The 17,815-nt window shown below is 50.1% G+C and overlaps 1 long non-coding RNA gene across 2 annotated transcripts in view; it reads left to right on the forward strand.

The window, feature by feature from the left end:
• The first annotated feature begins 720 nt into the window (after positions 1-720).
• LOC134992604 (uncharacterized) overlaps positions 721-17,815 on the forward strand; it is a 76,980-nt gene continuing 59,885 nt past the window's right edge. Inside the window, exon 1 of one of the 2 annotated variants that reach the window (XR_010196738.1) lies at positions 721-820. This is a non-coding gene — a long non-coding RNA (uncharacterized LOC134992604). The remainder of the gene's footprint in view (positions 821-17,815) is intronic. The other variant, XR_010196737.1, reaches the window with a different exon arrangement.

A 17,815-nucleotide genomic window follows, 5' to 3' on the forward strand; every position in this document is an offset into this window, starting at 1 on the left:
CCATTGAAGCCGCAATATGGCCGCGGGCTGCAGGAAAATCGGACATCTAAGGATGAAATGGCCAACATCCCAAATGCATGCCCCAAATCTGAGTGCTGGAGCCTGGTTTCATGTTTCACCCATGGAACTGGAAGGAAGAGTACATGAGGGACGAGTCAAGTCTATAAGAGAGAGACAGTCAGGCATGAGCGAAAGAGCCGCTGACTGCTCACGAAGCACAGATACCCCGGCACGAGGCACACACGCCTCAGAATGACGCGTGGACATGAGGCACAGACGTCCCAGAACAAGGCACATATGCTCCATAGAAGCCCCGGCATGACGCACAGACGGCCGGTTCATGATGACAGACCACCCTGGCACCATGAGAGCAGCGCTCCCCCTCCCCCACATGAGGCTGCGCTGCAGATGTGCCGGCGCCCTGTACATCTATCTCTGGATATACACACAGAAAGCATTGCACCTATGCAGCCCTTGCTCTGTGTCCTGCAGCAGCTGCACGGGTACCCGCCCTCTCTCACACCTCCCTGCCTGCCCCCAGCGCCTGTCACACTGCCATGTGCGGGACCCGCGCCCTCTCCCTGTGCTGAGGCCGGGGGCGGGGCTGGAGGAGGGGCCGGGGGCGGGGATATGAACGTCAGTGTGGCCGGTCACTGAGGAGGAAGCAGCTTGTGTTCCCCTGCCAATCACACCTCACTTTCGGCCTGTGCGTTCCATCCCACTTCCGGCCTCTGCGTTCCACACACAGGAAGATAGTTTTTTTCTTTCGCAGCAACTTCCGGGTTTCCCTCGAGCGGGAGTCAGTCGTCCGCAAAAGCAGGTAACTGGTCCTAGTATACAGGTGGAGCAGCCTGTGGTGTCCTGTCATTATTATACAGGCGGAGTGTCCTGTAGTTTCCTGTTGTTATATTTATACAGGAGGAGCAGCCTGTAGTGTCCTGTTGTTATAATTATTATACAGGGGGAGAGGCATGTAGTGTCCTGTATATTACCTGTAACACATATACCCCCTTGTATATCGCCTGCTACATATTTGCCCCCCCCCCCTGTATATCAGTGAGCGCAGGCATTACCCTCTATATATTATAAGGGCACGGTCGTGCTCTTATATTAAGGCTGAATATATATATATATATATATATATATATATATATGACTGTGGCTCCAATAGGGGATTGAACGTGGCCAAAATGTAGGGGCGTGGCTTCATGGGTAAGAGGCTTAGCTACAAAATAATATCATGTCATATTACCTTGCACAGTAGTCTCCATTATTCAAATTACGCCGCACAGTAGTCTCCATTATTCAAATCACGCCGCACAGTAGCGCCACTTACACACATTACGCCAGGTAGAGCCCTTTACATCCCTCCCTGCCCTTAGAGTGTAATGTAGTGTACAGTAGTTTAATATAGTGTACTGTAGTGCAGTGTGTAGGCAGCCAATTACATGATTTCCCCTTCTTTCGGCGCTGATGCCGGCTTCTTACTCGACGCTCCCTCTGTACACTGCACAGCTGAGCACATGGGGGCGGAGGGAGGCGGCGGGCCAGGGGAGCGCAGTACACAGGGAATTTACTGGTAGCCAGCGTTGCTGCTGACTTTATGCGGCAGAGGCTCCCACTGGTCGGAGGTTTGTTGCGCCAGATCCTGCATGAACGCCTAGGGGAGTGGGAACAGGAGGAGTGGCTTTCACAATAGGAGCACATGAGATGTAGTGACCCTGCAGTGTCTGTATGATGTACGGTCCCCTCACAATAGGAGCACATGAGATGCAGTGACCCTGCAGTGTCTGTATGATGTACGGTCCCCTCACAATAGGAGCACATGAGATGCAGTGACCGTGCAGCATCTGTATGATGTACGGTCCCCTCACAATAGGAGCACATGAGATGCAGTGACCCTGCAGTGTCTGTATGATGTACACTCCCCTCACAATAGGAGCACATGAGATGTAGTGACCCTGCAGTGTCTGTATGATGTACGGTCCCCTCACAATAGGAGCACATGAGATGCAGTGACCGTGCAGCATCTGTATGATGTACGGTCCCCTCACAATAGGAGCACATGAGATGTAGTGACCCTGCAGTGTCTGTATGATGTACACTCCCCTCACAATAGGAGCACATGAGATGTAGTGACCCTGCAGTGTGTGTATGATGTACGGTCCGTACGTGTATATCATGTTTAGGTGAGTGATGTAGTCAATACAAGTGGTATAAGTAAGTGTAGAGCTCCCACATAGTGACATTATATACAGCTGTCTTATTGTAAACACTACTTCTTTCTTCCCTTTGTTTGTTAACAAATATTTCTATTTCTCTGACGTCCTAGTGGATGCTGGGAACTCCGAAAGGACCATGGGGAATAGCGGCTCCGCAGGAGACTGGGCACAACTAAAGAAAGCTTTAGGTCACCTGGTGTGCACTGGCTCCTCCCACTATGACCCTCCTCCAAGCCTCAGTTAGATTTTGTGCCCGGCCGAGGTTGGATGCACACTAGGGGCTCTCCTGAGCTTCTAGAAAGAAAGTATAAAATTAGGTTTTTTATTTTCAGTGCGACCTGCTGGCAACAGGCTCACTGCAGCGAGGGACTAAGGGGAGAAGAAGCGAACCTGCCTGCTTGCAGCCAGCTTGGGCTTCTTAGGCTACTGGACACCATTAGCTCCAGAGGGATCGACCGCATGGAACTGGCCTTGGTGTTCATTCCCGGAGCCGCGCCGCCGTCCCCCTTACAGAGCCAGAAGCAAGAAGAGGTCCGGAAAATCGGCGGCAGAAGACATCAGTCTTCACCAAGGTAGCGCACAGCACTGCAGCTGTGCGCCATTGCTCCTCATACACACTTCACACTCCGGTCACTGAGGGTGCAGTGCGCTGGGGGGGGGCGCCCTGAGAAGCAATAAAAACACCTTGGCTGGCAAAAATACCACAATATATAGCCCCAGAGGCTATATATGTGGTAAATACCCCTGCCAGAATCCATAAAAAAACGGGAGAAAAGTCAGCGAAAAAGGGGCGGAGCTATCTCCCTCAGACACACTGGCGCCCAGGGGTGTATCTAGGGGTCTGAGCGCCCCTGGCAAAGTAAGGAACTAGCGCCCTCCACCTCCCCCACCCAGGGACACAGAGTGCGGAGGTACAGATGGGCTGAGGTCAGGGACACGGAGGGAAAATTACAGGGAGGGTGCGGGTAGGGACAATGAGGTTGAGGGCTTACAGGGAAGCTGAGGTCAGGGACACTGAGGGGCAATTACAGGGAGTGTGTGGGCAGGGACACTGAGGGGAAATTACGGGGAGGGTACGGGCAGGGACACTGAGGTCGAGTTACAGCAGGGTGTGGGCAGGAACACTGAGGGGGGGAGTCACAGGGAGACTGAGGTCAGGAACACTGAGGGAGAATTACAGGGAGGGTTCGGGTATGGAAAATGGAGGGAGGGGCTACAGGGAGGCTGAGGTCAAGGACACTGAGGGGCAATTACAGGGAGGGTTCGGGTATGGAAAATGAGAGGGAGGGGCTACAGGGAGACTGAGGTCAGGAACACTGAGGGAGAATTACAGGGAGGGTTCGGGTATGGAAAATGAGAGGGAGGGGCTACAGGGAGGCTGAGGTCAAGGACACTGAGGGGCAATTACAGGAGTGTGCGGGCACGGGCATTGAGGGGGGAGGCTGAGGTCGGGAACACTGAGGGAGAATTACAGGGAGGATGCAGGCGGAGGGTGCGGGCAGGGACACTGAGATGGAATTATGGGGAGGGTGCAGGCAGGGAGACTGAGGGGGAATTATGAGAAGTGTGCAGGCAGGGACACTGAGGGAGAATTACGGTTAGGGTGCCGGTAGGGACACTGAGAGGGAATTATGGGGAGGGTATGGACAGGGATACTGAGTGGTAATTACAAGGAGGGTGCAGGCAGGGACAGTGAGATGGAATTATGGGAGGGTGCAGGCAGGGACAGGGAGATGGAATTATGGGAGGGTGCAGGCAGGGACACTGAGGGGGAATTACTGTTAGGATGTGGGCAGGGACACTGAGAGGGAATTACGGGGAGGGTGCGGGCAGGGATACAGAGAGGGAATTATGGGGAGGGTGCGGGCAGGGACACTGAGAGGGAATTACAGGAGTGTATGGGCAGGGTCACTGAGGGGCAGTTGCGGGCAGGGACACTGACCATGCAGTGCAGCTACGGTACTGCAGAAAATGTACAGGTATGCTCATGCTGCACTGCTGACTGGTACTGATTGTAGTGGCTGCTGTTTGGTGACAGACCGCGTTGGACCAATGAGAGCGGGAGCGGATGAGGAAGAGGAGGTGCCTCCCCATACCTGGAAGTGCCCTGCTCCCCGCCTATATTCACCATCATTGTGACTGTAGTCACAGAAAGTGTCAGAGTGCAATATGCTTCTGAGAGTCCCGCAGTGGATGAGCACTGCTAAGGGATGTACTCAGTGAGAACTACTATGTCATTCTATCCCCTGGCGTGGGTGGCACTGCCAGGTGGCGCCCCCTTCTTGGCCGGCGCCCCTGGCAAGTGCCATCCTGGCCAATACGAAGATACACCCCTGCTGGCGCCATTTTCTCTTCACAGTGCAGCTGGAAGAAAGCTCCCCAGGCTCTCCCCTGTAGTTTTCAGGCTCAAAGGGTTAAAAAGAGAGGGGGGGCACTAAATTTAGGCGCAATATTGTATATACAAGCAGCTATTGGGGGAAATTCACTCAGTTATAGTGTTAATCCCCACATTATATAGCGCTCTAGTGTGTGCTGGCATACTCTCTCTCTGTCTCCCCAAAGGGCTTTGTGGGTCCTGTCCTCAGTCAGAGCATTCCCTGTGTGTGTGCGGTGTGTCGGTACGGCTGTGTCGACATGTTTGATGAGGAGTCTTATGTGGTGACGGAGCAGATGCCGATAAATGTGATGTCGCCCCCTGTGGGGCCGACACCAGAGTAGATGGATAGGTGGAAGGTATTAACCGACAGTGTCAACTCCTTACATAAAAGGCTGGATGACGTAACAGCTGTGGGACAGCCGGCTTCTCAGCCCGCGCCTGCCCAGGCGTCTCAAAGGCCATCAGGGGCTCAAAAATGCCCGCTCCCTCAGATGGCAGACACAGATGTCGACACGGAGTCTGACTCCAGTGTCGACAAGGTTGAGACATATACACAATCCACTAGGAACATCCGTGATTTGATCCCGGCAATAAAAAATGTGTTACACATTTCTGACATTAACCCAAGTACCTCTAAATATGGGTTTTATGTTTGGGGAGAAAAAGCAGGCAGTGTTTTGTTCCCCCATCAGATGAATGAATGAAGTGTGTGAAAAGCGTGGGTTTCCCCGATAAGAAACTGGTAATTTCTAAAAAGTTACTGATGGCGTACCCTTTCCCGCCAGAGGATAAGTTACGCTGGGAGATATCCCCTAGGGTGGATAAGGCGCTCACACGGTTGTCAAAAGGTGGCACTGCCGTCTTAGGAACGGCCACTTTGAAGGTACCTGTTGATAAAAAGCAGGAGGCTATCCTGAAGTCTGTATTTACACACTCAGGTACAAGACTGAAACCTGCAGAGCGTGCTGCTGCAGCGTGGTCGGTGACCCTGTCAAACATACTAGTTTGCTAACATGAGAACATATTAAAGACGTCGTCTTATATATGAGGGATGCACAGAAGGATATTTTGCCGGCTGGCATCCAAAATTAATGTAATGTCCATTCTGTCAGGAGGATATTAGAGACCTGTCACTGGACAGGTGATGCTGACTTTAAAAGGCGCATAGAGATTTTGCCTTATAAGGGTGAGGAATTATTTGGGGATGGTCTCTGGGACCTCGTACCCACAGCAACAGCTGGGAAGAAATATTTTTACCTCAGGTTTCCTCACAGACTAAGAAAGCACTGTATTATCAGGTACAGTCCTTTCGGCTTCAGAAAAGCAAGCGGGTCAAAGGCGTTTCCTTTCTGTACAGAGACAAGGGAAGAGGGAAAAAGCTGCACCAGTCAGCCTGTTCCCAGAATCAAAATTCTTCTCCCGCTTCCTCTGAGTCCACAGCATGACGCGGAGGCTCCACAGGTGTAGCCAGGTACGGTTGGGGGCCGCTTCGAAAAATGTCAGCGATCAGTGGGCTTGCTCACGGGTGTATCCCTGTTTCATTCAAGTAGTATTTCAGGGGTACAAGCTGGAATTCGAGATATCTCCCCCCCGCCGTTTCCTCAAATCTGCCTTGCCGACAACTCCCTCAGGCAGGGAGGCTGTGCTAGAGGCAAATTAACAAGCTGTATTCCCAGCAGGTAATACTCAAGATGCCCCTACTTCAGCAAGGACGGGGTTACTAATCTACACTGTTTGGGGTACCGAAACCGCATGGTTCGGTGTGACCCATTTTATATTAAAAATCCTTGAACACATACATAAAAAAATTCAAGTTCAAGATGGAATCGCTCAGGGCGGTTATTGCAAGCCTGGACGAGGGGGATTACATGGTATCCCTGGACATTAAGGATGCTTACCTGCATGTCCCCATTTACCAGCCTCACCAGGAGTACCTCAGATTTGCGGTACAGGATTGCCATTACCAAGTCCGGACACTGCCGTTTGGACTGTACATGGCACCGAGGGTGTTTACCAAGGTAATGGCCAAAATGATGATACTCCTTCGAAAAAAGGGAGTTTTAATTATCCCGTAATTGGACAATCTCCTTATAAAGACGAGGTCCAAGGAGCAGTTGTTAGTCGGGGTAGCACTATCTCAGAAAGTGCTACAACAGCACGGTTGGATTCTAAACATTCCAAAGTCACAGCTGGTTCCTACGACACGTCTGCTGTTCCTGGAGATGGTTCTGGAAGACCAGAAAAAAGTGTTTGTCCCGGAGGAGAAAGCCAAGGAGCGGTCATCTCTAGTCAGAGACCTCCTGAAGCAAAACCAGGTATCGGTGCATCATTGCACGCGAGTCCTGGGACAAATGGTAGCTTCCTACAAAGCAATCCCATTCGGCAGGTTCCATGCAAGAACTTTTTAATGGGACCCGTTGGACAAGTGGTCCGGATCGCATCTTCAGATGCATCGACTGATAACCCTGTTTCCAAGGACCGGGGTATCTCTACTGTGGTGGCTGCAGAGTGCCCATCTTCAAGAGGGCCGCTGGTTTGGCATACAGGACTAGGTCCTGGTGACCATGAATGCCAGCCGTTGAGGCTGGGGGGCAGTCACACACGGAAGAAACTTCCAGGGACTTTGGTCAAGTCAGGAGACTTCCCTACACATAAATATTCTGGAGCTGAGGGCCATTTACAATGCCCTGTGTCAGGCAAGGCCTCTGCTTCAAAATCCAGTCGGTACTGTTCCAATCAGACAACATCACGGCAGTCGCCCATGTAAATCAACAGGGTGGCACAAGAAGCAGGATGGCGATGACAGAAGCCACAAGGATTCTCCTATGGGCGAAAAATCACGTGTTAGCACTGTCAGCAGTGTTCATTCCGGGAGTGGATAACTGGGAAGCAGACTTCCTCAGCAGGCACAACCTCCACCCGGGAGAGTTCGGACTTCATCCAGAAGTCCTTCAACTGATAAACCGTTGGGAAAGACCACAGGTGGCCATGATAGCGTCCCGCTTAAACAAAAAAACTAGAGAAATATTGCGCCAGGTCAAGAGACCCTCAGGCAATAGCGGTGGACGCTCTAGTGACACCGTGGGTGTACCAGTCGGGTTATGTGTTCCCCCTTCTGCCTCTCATACCAAAGGTATGGAGAATAATGAGAAGGAAAGGAGTAAGAACGATACTCGTGTTTCCGGATTGGCCAAGAAGGGCTTGGTACCCAGAACTTCAAGAAATTATATCAGAGGACCCATGGCCTCTGCCGCTCAGACAGGACCTGCTGCAGCAGGGGCCCTGTCTGTTCTAAGACTTACCGCGGCTGCGTTTGACGGCATGGCGGTTGAACGCTGGATCCTAAAGGAAAAGGGCATTCCGGAGGAAGTAATTCCTACGCTGATTAAAGCCAGGAAAGATGTAACTGCAAAACATTATCACCGCATATGGTGGAAATATGTTGCTTGGTGCGAGGCCAGAAAGGCCCCAACAGAAGAATTTAAACTGGGTCGATTTCTGCACTTCCTACAGGCAGGAGTGACTATGGGCCTGAAATTAGGCTCCATTAAGGTACAGATCTCGGCTCTGTCGATTTTCTTCCAGAAAGAACTAGCTTCACTACCTGAAGTTCAGACATTTGTAAAAGGAGTGCTGCATATTCAGCCCCCTTTTGTGCCCGCAGTGGCACCTTGGGATCTCAACGTGGTGTTGAGTTTCCTAAAATCACATTGGTTTGAGCCACTAAAAACCGTGGATATAAAATATCTCACGTGGAAAGTGGTCATGTTATTGGCCTTGGGTTCGGCCAGGCGTGTATCAGTATTGGCGACTTTGTCATGTAAAAGCCCTTATCTGATTTTCCATATGGATAGGGCAGAATTGAGGACTCGTCCTCAGTTTCTCCCTAAGGTGGTATCAGCTTTTCACTTGAACCTACCTATTGTAGTGCCTGCGGCTACTAGGGACTTGGAGGATTCCAAGTTACTGGACGTAGTCAGGGCCTTGAAAATGTATGTTTCCAGGACGGCTGGAGTCAGGAAAACTGACTCGCTGTTTATCCTGTATGCACCCAACAAACTGGGTGCTCCTGCTTCTAAGCAGACTATTGCTCGCTGGATTTGTAGCACAATTCAGCTGGCGCATTCTGCGGCTGGACTGCCGCATCCTAAATCAGTAAAAGCCAATTCCACTCCCGTTTGGGAGCTTTGGTATAATCCCCATGGTCCTTTCGGAGTTCCCAGCATCCACTAGGACGTCAGAGAAAATAAGATTTTACTCACCGGTAAATCTATTTCTCGTAGTCCGTAGTGGATGCTGGGCGCCCATCCCAAGTGCGGATTGTCTGCAATACTTGTACATAGTTATTGTTAACTAAAGGGTTATTGTTGAGCCATCTGTTGAGAGGCTCAGTTGTTTTCAGACTGTAAACTGGGTATAATATCAGTGTGATTGGTATGATTGGTGACTGGTATGAGTCTTACCCGGGATTCAAAATCCTTCCTTATTATGTCAGCTCGTCCGAGCACAGTGTCCTAACTGAGGCTTGGAGGAGGGTCATAGTGGGAGGAGCCAGTGCACACCAGGTGACCTAAAGCTTTCTTTAGTTGTGCCCAGTCTCCTGCGGAGCCGCTATTCCCCATGGTCCTTTCGGAGTTCCCAGCATCCACTACGGACTACGAGAAATAGATTTACCGGTGAGTAAAATCTTATTATCAGGGTCCACAGGATCTACCTTGGTATTACTCCGGCAGGGTCCACAGGTTATCCACAGGATAACAGTGGGATATGATGGAGCGATAGCGGATTGGCACCAAACGATCACAAGCTTTCAGTCCTCCCAGGATGCAACGTGCTCGTCCATATATCCCGCCCACTAGCTGAGACAAATCAGTTTTTGATTTGGTGCGGCAGGACTCGGACCATGGTCACAGGGCTGCTGTTCTGGGCAGCCCTAAGCTTTATTATTTTATTTTTATAGTCTTACTATGTTTTGAACGATCTTTCTTAACAGCATCTTACACGCATATTGGAAAGAGTCGCTCCAACAACTCTCCGCTGGGTCGCAACAACGTTTACCCACGGTACAAGTGCTGTCTCGGCGAGCGTCTGTGTTGGATATTCTAGCAGGTCCAGCAGACGTTACCAGGCTGTGGCCAGAGCACGGGGAGAAGGTAAGGCATCGGTGCCGCTTACTAGGGTAATACGGACACAGCCGCACTGTATTGGAGGAGACTACCAAACAATGGCTGATGCGCTGCCACCACGGGTGCTCCAGCGCTATGCCTTAGGGATCATAGGCGCCAGGATTAGGATGAGGCTGCGATCCCTAGGGTTGATGTCAGCAGTGGGCAGTCAGACTCTCTCCTGGTCTCCCCCCTCTCCCGTTCATGACCAGTTTCTGCGTGTCTCAGACGCTGCCATGAGGGGTCTCGGTCGCAGCTTGGGCCGCTGCTTCTGTGTTCACTAAAACGCTACCGTGTGGAGACCCGGTTACTGTATCTGTATAGTCCCGGAGCGTTTGTGTGCACAGTGCGTCTGTGTTCGCTGTAATCCCGGAGCGTCGGTGTACACTGGTAGCGTCTGGTTCCACTCAGTGTTTGTTAACGTATTGATCGAGCCTGGAAGTGAGGTGAGTCTCCCTGTATCCCACTCTGAGTGCGGGCGATACAGCACTACAATTCTATCTACTTGTCAGTATGAATAGTTAAGCTTAGTGCCTGTTGCATATGAGTCTGTGTACATACTGTGGTTTTCTTCGCTTTTGCGTTCTAAATACATTATTGTCTGTATAGAACAGAATTCAGTAATATGTACCCCTACATACTTTGAAATGTGTTGTAGTTGATGATATGCTCATATGTCTAATTTATACATTACATGTATGACTGACTGCTAGTTTTGATTACTGACTTTGTTATAATATTGTCAGTGGTTCTTTTTTGACCTCAGTACTGATGTGGGTACTGTCTCTGGAGGGTCAGTTTGATATCACTTTCAGAGGTATTGTGATTACAGTCATAAATAGTGTATAACTCTGTGAAGGTGCTAGATGTTAGCATGTCTTAGAGCGGCAAGTTAAGAGGTTGTATTTACAGTAAGCAATACTCATATACATATGTTGTTTGCATGAACTGTATTATCCTCTCTGACCTAGGCAGATTGTCTAGGTTTAACTTGAATTTATTTTTTTTTTTTTACAAATGCAGCTCTCGTCATACGGTATGTCCCCTACAGATTTTCAGAGTAAAGCAAGCTGAGAAACCAAACACAAATAAAGCATCCACTTCACAGGCTACACAGATAATTCATCACACGATGAAGGCTCTATACTTCAGCATACAAGATAAAAGATATTTCTCTGACGTCCTAGTGGATGCTGGGTACTCCGTAAGGACCATGGGGGTATAGATGGGCTCCGCAGGAGGCTGGGCACATCTAAAGAAAGCTTTAGGACTACCTGGTGTGCACTGGCTCCTCCCACTATGACCCTCCTCCAGACCTCAGTTAGAATCTTGTGCCCGGCCGAGCTGGTTGCACACTAGAGGCTCTCCTGAGCTCCTAGAAAGAAAGTATATTTTAGGTTTTTTATTTTACAGTGAGACCTGCTGGCAACAGGCTCACTGCAACGAGGGACTAAGGGGAGAAGAAGCGAACTCACCTGCGTGCAGAGTGGATTGGGCTTCTTAGGCTACTGGACACCATAAGCTCCAGAGGGATCGAACACAGGACCCGTCCTTGGTGTTCGTTCCCGGAGCCGCGCCGCCGTCCCCCTTACAGAGCCAGAAGCAAGAAGATGGTCCGGAAAATCGGCGGCAGAAGACTTCAGTCTTCACCAAGGTAGCGCACAGCACTGCAGCTGTGCGCCATTGCTCCTCATGTACACCTCACACTCCGGTCACTGATGGGTGCAGGGCGCTGGGGGGGGGGCGCCCTGAGGGCAATATTACACACCTTGGCTGGCAAATCTACACCATATATAGCCCCAGAGGCTATATAGGTGTAAATTAATACCCCTGCCAGAGTTTCAAAAACGCTGGAGAAGTCTGCCGAAAAAGGGGCGGGGCTATCTCCCTCAGCACACTGGCGCCATTTCTAGCTCACAGCTCCGCTGGAAGGAAGCTCCCTGGCTCTCCCCTGCAGTCTACACTACAGAAGGGTAAAAAAGAGAGGGGGGGCACTAAATTTAGGCGCAGTATAAGTATTATAGCAGCTATAAGGGGATATAATTCAGTTAGTCCCTGTATTATATAGCGCTCTGGTGTGTGCTGGCATACTCTCTCTCTGTCTCCCCAAAGGGCTTTGTGGGGTCCTGTCCTCTGTCAGAGCATTCCCTGTGTGTGTGCGGTGTGTCGGTACGGCTGTGTCGACATGTTTGATGAGTAGGTTTATGTGGAGGCGGAGCAGATGCCTATAAATGTGATGTCACCCCCTGCGGGGCGGACACCTGAGTGGATGGACTTATGGAAGGAATTACGTGCAAGTGTCGACTCCTTACATAAAAAATTTGACGACATGGCAAATGCGGGACAGCCGGCTTCTCAGCTCGTGCCTGCCCAAGCGTCTCAAAGGCCATCAGGGGCTCTAAAACGCCCGCTACCACAGATGTCGACACGGATACTGATACTAGTGTCGACAACGAAGAGACTAATGTAATGTCCAATAGGGCCACTCGTTAGATGATTGAGGCAATAAAAGATGTATTACACATTTCTGATATTACCCCAGGTACCACAAAAAAAGGGTATTATGTTTGGGGAGAAAAAACTACCAGTAGTTTTTCCCCCTTCTGAATAATTAAATGAAGTATGTGAAGAAGTGTGGGCTTCCCCCGATAAAAAATTGGTAATTTCTAAAAAGTTACTAATGGCGTACCCTTTCCCGCCAGAGGATAGGTCACGTTGGGAGACACCCCCTAGGGTGGATAAAGCGCTCACACGCTTGTCAAAGAAGGTGGCACTACCGTCTCCGGATACGGCCGCCCTAAAGGAGCCTGCTGATAGAAAGCAGGAGGCGATCCTGAAGTCTGTATATACACACTCAGGCATTATACTGAGACCAGCTATTGCTTCAGCATGGATGTGCAGTGCTGCAGCTGCGTGGTCAGACTCCCTGTTGGAAAATATTGACTCCCTAGACAGGGACACTATATTGCTAACCATAGAGAATATTAAAGACTCAGTCTTATACATGAGAGATGCACAGAGGGATATCTGCCGGCTGGCATCTAAAATAAGTACAATGTCCATTTCTGCCAGGAGAGGCTTATGGACTCGGCAGTGGACAGGGGATGCAGATTCTAAAAGGCACATGGAAGTTTTGCCTTATAAGGGTGAGGAGTTATTCAGGGATGGTCTCTCGGACATAGTTTCCACAGCAACAGCTGGGAAGTCAGCATTTTTGCCCCATGTTCCCTCACAGCCTAAGAGAGCGCCGTATTATCAGGTACAGTCCTTTCGGCCCCAGAAAAGTAGGCGGGGAAAAGGCGGGTCCTTTCTGCCCAGAGGCAGAGGTAGGGGAAAAAAGCTGCAACACACAGCTGGTTCCCGAGAACAAAGGCCCTCCCCCGCTTCATCCAAGTCTGCCGCATGACGGTGGGGCTCCACTGGCGGAGCCAGGTACGGTGGGGGGCCGCCTCAAAAATTTCAGCGATCAGTGGGCTCGCTCACAGGTGGATCCCTGGATCTTTCAAGTAGTATCTCAGGGGTACAAGCTGGAATTCGAGACGTCTCCCCCTCGCCGTTTCCTCAAATCTGCCTTAACCGACAACTCCCTCAGACAGGAAGGCTGTGCTAGAGGCAATTCACAAGCTGTATTCCCAGCAGGTGATAGTCAAGGTGCCCCTACTTCAACAAGGCAGGGGTTACTATTCCACAATGTTTGTGGTACCGAAACCGGACGGTTCGGTGAGACCCATTTTAAATTTGAAGTCCTTGAACACATATATAAAAAAATTCAAGTTCAAGATGGAATCGCTCAGGGCGGTTATTGCAAGCCTGGACGAGGGGGATTACATGGTATCCCTGGACATCAAGGATGCTTACCTGCATGTCCCCATTTACCATCCTCACCAGGAGTACCTCAGATTTGTGGTACAGGATTGTCATTACCAATTCCAGACGTTGCCGTTCGGTCTGTCCACGGCACCGAGGGTATTTACCAAGGTTATGGCCGAAATGATGATACTCCTTCGAAGAAAGGGAGTTTTAATTATCCCGTACTCAGGACGATCTCCTGATAAAGGCGAGGTCCAGGGAGCAGTTGTTGGTCGGGGTAGCACTATCTCAGGAAGTGCTACATCAGCACGGTTGGATTCTAAATATTCCAAAGTCACAGCTGGTTCCTACGACACGTCTACTGTTCCTGGGGATGATTCTGGACACAGACCAGAAAAAAGTGTTTCTCCCGGAGGAGAAAGCCAAGTAGCTATCATCTCTAGTCAGAGGCCTCCTGAAACCAAGACAGGTGTCGGTGCATCACTGCACGCGAGTCCTGCGAAAAATGGTAGCTTCATATGAAGCAATTCCATTCGGCAGGTTCCATGCAAGAACTTTTCAGTGGGACTTGTTGGACAAGTGGTCCGGATCGCATCTTCAGATGCATCGGCGGATAACCCTGTCTCCAAGGACCAGGGTATCTCTGCTGTGGTGGCTGCAGATGGCTCATCTTCTAGAGGGCCGCAGATTTGACATACAGGACTGGGTCCTGGTGACCACGGATGCCAGCCTTTGGGGCTGGGGGGCAGTCACACAGGGAAGACATTTCCAGGGACTATGGTCAAACCAGGAGCTGTCCCTACACATAAATATTCTGGAACTGAGGGCCGTCTACAATGCCCTAAGTCAAGCAAGACTCCTGCTTCAAAACCAGCCGGTACTGATTCAGTCAGACAACATCACGGCAGTCGCCCATGTAAATCGACAGGGCGGCACAAGAAGCAGGATGGCGATGGCAGAAGCCACAAGGATTCTCCGATGGGCGGAAAATCACGTGTTCGCACTGTCAGCAGTGTTCATTCCGGGAGTGGACAACTGGGAATCAGACTTCCTCAGCAGGCACGACCGCCACCCGGGAGAGTGGGGACTTCATCCAGAAGTCTTCCAATTGCTGGTAAACCGATGGGAAAGGTCACAGGTGGACATGATGGCGTCCCGCCTCAACAAAAAAAAGATATTGCGCCAGGTCAAGAGACCCTCAGGCGATAGCTGTGGACGCTCTAGTGATACCGTGGGTGTACCAGTCGGTTTATGTGTTCCCTCCTCTACCTCTCATACCAAAGGTATTGAGGATAATAAGAAGACGAGGAGTGAGGACTATACTCGTGGATTGGCCAAGAAAAGCTTGGTACCCAGAACTTCAAGAAATGAGCTCAGAGGACCCATGGCCTCTGCCGCTCAGACAGGACCTGCTGCAGCAGGGACCCTGTCTGTTCCAAGACTTACCGCGGCTGCGTTTGACGGCATGGCGGTTGAACACCGGATCCTAAAGGAAAAGGGCATTCCGGAGGAAGTCATTCCTACGCTGATTAAAGCCAGGAAAGATGTAACGGCAAAACATTATCACCGCATATGGCGGAAATATGTTGCTTGGTGTGAGGCCAGGAAGGCCCCAACAGAGGAATTTCAGCTGGGTCGATTTCTGCACTTCCTACAGGCAGGAGTGACTATGGGCCTAAAATTGGGTTTCATTAAGGTCCAGATCTCGGCTCTGTCGATTTTCTTCCAGAAAGAACTGGCTTCACTGCCTGAAGTTCAGACTTTTGTTAAGGGAGTGCTGCATATTCAGCCTCCTTTTGTGCCTCCAGTGGCACCTTGGGATCTCAACGTGGTGTTGAGTTTCCTAAAGCCACATTGGTTTGAGCCACTTAAAACAGTGGATTTGAAATATCTCACGTGGAAAGTGGTCATGCTTTTGGCCTTTGCTTCGGCCAGGCGTGTGTCAGAATTGGCGGCTTTATCATGTAAAAGCCCTTATCTGATTTTCCATATGGATAGGGCAGAATTGATGACTCGTCCCCAGTTTCTCCCTAAGGTGGTATCAGCGTTTCACTTGAACCAACCTATCGTGGTGCCTGCGGCTACTAGGGACTTGGAGGATTCCAAGTTACTGGACGTAGTCAGGGCCTTGAAAATATATGTTTCCAGGACGGCTGGAGTCAGGAAAACTGACTCGCTGTTTATCCTGTATGCACCCAACAAACTGGGTGCTCCTGCTTCTAAGCAGACTATTGCTCGCTGGATCTGTAGTACGATTCAGCTTGCGCATTCTGCGGCTGGACTGCCGCACCCTAAATATGTAAAAGCCCATTCCACGAGGAAGGTGGGCTCGTCTTGGGCGGCTGCCCGAGTGGTCTCGGCTTTACAACTTTGCCGAGCGGCTACTTGGTCAGGGGCAAACACGTTTGCAAAATTCTACAAATTTGATACCCTGGCTGAGGAGGACCTTGAGTTCTCTCATTCGGTGCTGCAGAGTCATCCGCACTCTCCCGCCCGTTTGGGAGCTTTGGTATAATCCCCATGGTCCTGACGAAGTCCCCAGCATCCACTTAGGACGTCAGAGAAAATAAGATTTTACTCACCGGTAAATCTATTTCTCGTAGTCCGTAGTGGATGCTGGGCACCCATCCCAAGTGCGGATTGTCTGCAATACTTGTACATAGTTATTGTTAACTAAAGGGTTATGTTGAGCCATCTGTTGAGAGGCTCAGTTGTATTTCATACTGTTAACTGGGTATTGTATCACGAGTTATACGGTGTGATTGGTGTGGCTGGTATGAGTCTTACCCGGGATTCAAAATCCTTCCTTATTGTGTCAGCTCTTCCGGGCACAGTATCCTAACTGAGGTCTGGAGGAGGGTCATAGTGGGAGGAGCCAGTGCACACCAGGTAGTCCTAAAGCTTTCTTTAGATGTGCCCAGTCTCCTGCGGAGCCGCTATTCCCCATGGTCCTTACGGAGTCCCCAGCATCCACTACGGACTACGAGAAATAGATTTACCGGTGAGTAAAATCTTATTTTACTCAGTACGTAAACTGTTATTATGGAGCAGTGGGGGCTAGCTGTCCTTGGAGGCAGCAGATCCTAGGTTGTATAAGGCATTTTTGGGGGAAAATCCCATAATAAGGTAGGACCTCCTGACGGGGGCACCAGCGGTTTAAAGGGGAGAGAGTTGGGTGACACCCAAATTAAATAGAAATCTCACTAAATGGGATATCTGTTTCTTTTTCCTTTTCCAGCTGGGTACTGTCTTTAAAAATTTATTTTTAAATATGCATATTTATTACAATGACCTCTACATCAGATTAAGGCCAGCCTGGATTTTCAGCTGGCATGAAAGCAAATAGCTGTTTGGGCTAGGGTACTGGAAACGTTCAGTACCTGGTTAGGAACAAGATTCCATATATGAGTCACGTTATCTTGGTTTCTGTAAGGGGCTAATATTTATTAGCATATCTGCGGTCTCTGTGACAATGCAGAGAAGAGACAGTGTTTGATTGTCCCAGGGCAGGCCAGGATAGAAGTGGCTCCATTTGTAGCTTAAGGCAGCTATAGATGTTTGTAATGCTGCTGCTGTATCACCCTTAATTAAAGCGGGTGGCAGAGCTATTTTCTTTATAAGAAAGATGATTCAGAGTCAGGAAAGGGTTCTGGGAACTTGACTTTGGAGTAGCAGACTCCAGAAAAGTCTTACCTTTTTCCCTCATTTAATCCTTATTTAGGAGTCTAATTCTGGCCTTCACGGGCATAAAACGGAAAACTAAAGGATGGTGACAGCAACCAGAGGGCCAGCTGTCAAATCACATTCACCATCAGGAGATGGTGTGGGCTTCTTTTCTGGGGGATACCCAGAGTAGGGGGCTGACTTCTTCATGGTGACTATAATATGAATACAGTGTCTGCCTGCAATGTGTGCATCCCGGGTTTGATACCGAGTGGGGCTGTGCAAATATTGACCCAGGCAGGTGCGGGAGTGCAGAAAAGGGGTATCCTTACTAATCTTTTCATGAAGTAGTCCTCTCGAAGGTTCCATTGCTCCAGCTCATCTCGGGTAGAGGCAATGGCAGGGGTTTTATAGGAAAGCAGTTGAAATAGTTTTACCTCAGACTGAGCCCCAGGGGCTTAATGGGGGTACTGGCCTCCTGGGCAGGGGATTCAGGTCCCATAGAAGTGGAAGTCAGTACAGCGACTATCTCTTCACAGGAGATAATGCTTTTCAGGTAATCCAAATAGAGGGATTTG

Source organism: Pseudophryne corroboree, unplaced genomic scaffold, assembly GCF_028390025.1.
Source record: "Pseudophryne corroboree isolate aPseCor3 unplaced genomic scaffold, aPseCor3.hap2 scaffold_1212, whole genome shotgun sequence".
NCBI lineage: Eukaryota > Metazoa > Chordata > Amphibia > Anura > Myobatrachidae > Pseudophryne > Pseudophryne corroboree.